The sequence below is a fragment of the Glycine soja genome, chromosome 14, assembly GCF_004193775.1.
Source record: "Glycine soja cultivar W05 chromosome 14, ASM419377v2, whole genome shotgun sequence".
NCBI lineage: Eukaryota > Viridiplantae > Streptophyta > Magnoliopsida > Fabales > Fabaceae > Glycine > Glycine soja.
The window spans coordinates 50,081,906-50,085,846 of NC_041015.1; positions in this window are offsets into that span (position 1 = coordinate 50,081,906).

Here is a 3,941-nt window from a genome sequence, read left to right on the forward strand (position 1 = left end):
ATTAATTTTTAGTTAGCGAAATTTCAAGATGTTACAAACTTAATGTGAATTACATCATATATTCTTAGGAAGGGATCTTCTTCGATTAAAAAAAAAACTTGAGATGGTCATGTGTGATAATCTCACTGGTTATTATTTTGATTTTTCACTTCATAATATAAATGTATTATATTAATAAAAGTTATTGAAGGGCTATTATCTAATGGGGGCGTGGTGTCTCTATAAATAACTTGTCTTACTTTTATCTTGACTTAATTATGTTTTTAGTTTCTAAATTTTGGGATAAGTCTATTTTGTCTCCCACATTAAAAATGTTATTTTAGTTTCTATAATTTCAAAAAACTTATTTTTAGTTTTTAGAGCATATGACATTAACAAAAATGATTATGTGACTTATTTGCTTAGTTACATGTATACTTTCTTTAGATATGTCATCACTTTTGTCAATATTATATGTTTTGGGATTAAAAACGAATTTTCTAAATAGTAGGACTTAAAGCTTTTTTTTTTAATCTAAGAGAAGAAAACATATTTATATCAAATTGTAAGAATTAAAACCTTAATTAAGTCTTTTAGAAAATAGTTAATGCTTAACTTCAATTTTTCCTATATAGAAGGAGTTTTGTAATCTATAAAACAAAAATTAAAGTTAGATGAAAATTTGATTTTTTTTTTTTTTTTTTGTAGTGGGGAGTTTATATTTTCTTTTACCCTTGTGAAACTTTGTCTTGTCAATCTTCTACGTAGAATTGATGTTTCAAGTTTACGAAAGTGTCTAATTTGTACTTCAATTCAAGTGTGTTGTTACGTTAATTGACCAACTCGTGCTCATAGTTGAACTAACAACCTAAGTACGAGACACATTTCCTAACATAGTAGTTGACTATTCGCATTTGTCAAGTCATTAAAATAATTCACATTTCTCTCTTTAATTTCTTGCATTAACTTATATCCTAAAAATTGGGTCATTTCAAACTTTTTCAAGTACCCTCACATTACAATTTACACCATTTAGACAATAATTGATATTGGATTATTCCCTTTTAATATTAATTTCTCCACATGTATTATTCAAAAATCGAATTGTTGATCACATATTTTAAAAAATTATATCCGAGTATTTCAATTAATCATTGTTGATACTCCCTATGAGTACATACTTTTGATACCAAAGTCTGCATTATGTTAGTGTAATATTGTCAAATTACACTAATATATACAGTACACTAACATTGTAAGTGTGTTGAAAGCAACATGAAAAGACACATTTGACCCCTTAAAACTCTCAAGTAATTCAACTATATAAAAATCACCCTTTGCCATACTAGACTAATTTTAAAGAATTACTTCTTCCATATCAAAAATATTTAATGTATTTACAAACATATTTTATTACAGTAGTAATACAAAGACTTATAGAATTCCTTTTATGAAATAAACCAGTATTACAAGCAAAAAAAGGTATTTTCTTGTCTCAACACTTTAGCTTAATCTACTTTAAATTTTGTGATACCTTTTTTTTTTAAAAAAATAGTTGATTATTTTTTTTTAAAATAAATAAATTTGGTCCGTAACTGGTTGTGTTTTTTCTACTCCGGATATATTTGTTACACTTTTTATACTTTTGAGAACTAAATTTTACATTTTTATCTTTCAGGGATGCATTTGTTATCGGGGTGTGAAAACGAAAAGTCAAAAAAATATTATGACAAATATGCTCATATGCTGACAATTCACGTTGACAATTATTTTAATGATAAATTTATCAATCCGTGCCACGTAGACTATTTTATTAACGGTGACAGATGAAAGTTACTAATAAGATATATTTGTCGCACTTTTTTTACACTTTCAAGACTAAATTTTATATTTTCATATTTAAAGTACGCATTTGTCAGCGAATTACACATTGAGGGATAAAAATAGCTATTTATCCAATTTATTTTAGCTTAATATTAAAAAAATCTCAAAATTATTAAAAATAATTACTTCCCTTAAAGATTATTAAAAAATGCAATCCCTTGAAAAAAGTAATTAATAAAAGTAATCAACCTTGGTCATTCATTTCTAATATAGGTTTTAAGTATCATTATGCATTAAAACGAGTCTAGGCTAGTATCATTTTTTTACTAACTATGATAATAATTCTGAAACACTTAATTAAATAACATGAATTATTATCATTTATATCGATGGTTGTTGGACTCCAAGTTGGTATCATGAATTTATCTTGCAAAAAATAACATATTAGGAGTGTTAGGACGTCTAACGTGAGTAATAAGGCATCTGGCACACTAACTTTTTCTTGGGCTTTTAAGGCTATCTCTCAATACTTTGTTTATCAATGGCTCAACCAATAAGTCACGAGAGGATACATGTCCCAACTATACATGTCTATTTCTTAAACTCGAGATCATTAGCAAATAGCATGTAAAGTGTGAACGAATTAGAAACTGTTGTACCATCCTAAACTAAAGTGAAAGATTTATCTACACATGAAAAAAAAAGAGAAAGAGGTAAAAGATAATGTTAGCACTTAGCACCTTGAAAAAGATACTCCACGCATTGACGGAAAGAAGAAACATATCCAACTCATATTTTACAACCAATAGCCATTTGCCAAACATTTAACCGTTGATTTTGATTTTTGAATAACAATTACAAGTTGCAAACCATCCACTCTATTTGGGACACTTGGAGGACTTTATGAGCTCCTAATTCCATGAAAGGGAAAATACAATTTCAAATTATCCCAAACAGTGTAAAGGGCTAAAGAGATTAAAAGATGAAATTAGCATGATAGGGATTCCAATTGAAGTCAGGTAACATAATTATTTATTCTAAATCCATATGAGCTAAAGTTCATATGCTAACCTTTATTGTCGAGGTGACAGAATAAAATGGTTAATGAAAAATTATTGGTTTAATTTTTTTAATAAAAAAATGCTCAATCGTTAAATATATTCAATATTTACTCTTGCATCTAAGTATATCTTAAATGAAATTAATCTTTTTTTTTCAAGGCATAAGGGTAAATGATATTAAAAGCAGTTTGAGTGCACAAAATGTGACCCAACAAAAGAAAAGTCACAATAAAAAACTTGCCACAAAGCCAAATCTATCAGCTAAGTGCTGCTAAAAAAATACAAGAGAGCTTTGGCAAAACACAGAAAGACCAATACAAGGTTAATAATAAAGCCTTGAAAAACATAATCAGATGCGAAATGCTGCTATCGTTGCTGTTATGGGAGCATAACTAAAACCAAACAAAGACCTCTTTAAATACTCAATCATAATTGTGTGTTTTGAAAATTGTTTTGCAGGTTTTGTCAAAAATATCGTCCATACTTCCTCTGATATAAACCCATAATAGCTCCAACAGAAGTTGCTCTCCAAACCTGAAATCCTTCCAACACCACTTTCCCTAAAAAATAGAAGCTTCTAGAGAAATTCAATGCATTCCTTTGGATTTAAAATCCAATTTGATAGGAAATAAAGGATATTTCCAGCTACCCAATTCCACTCCCCTGACAATACCTGAATTTTCTCCAACATCTCTTCACACTCCTTTTCAGTTTCCGTAAAAATAAAAGCATTCTGGGATCAATGAGTCCCCAAAACTGAAAGAAGTTACGTTTAACATCGTTAGTCAAATGTGCATTCAAACCCCACCAATCCAAAACTTTATTCCACACCTTCCATGATTCCTCACAATCAAACAAGATATGATTAGATATCACTTTCTTTATCCAAAACTTTCCTAATCACAAGGTTTTGCGAAAAAGGGTAGCTAGCCAAGTAAAGAACATAATTTTTATTGGTACAGATATCTCCCACATGTTAGTGTAATATTCAACCTTAGGCATGCTTCTAAATATGTCTCCAAGAATACAACCTGCTCCCACCCAAAATAAAATTTCCATTCCTCCCCAACTTTCTTA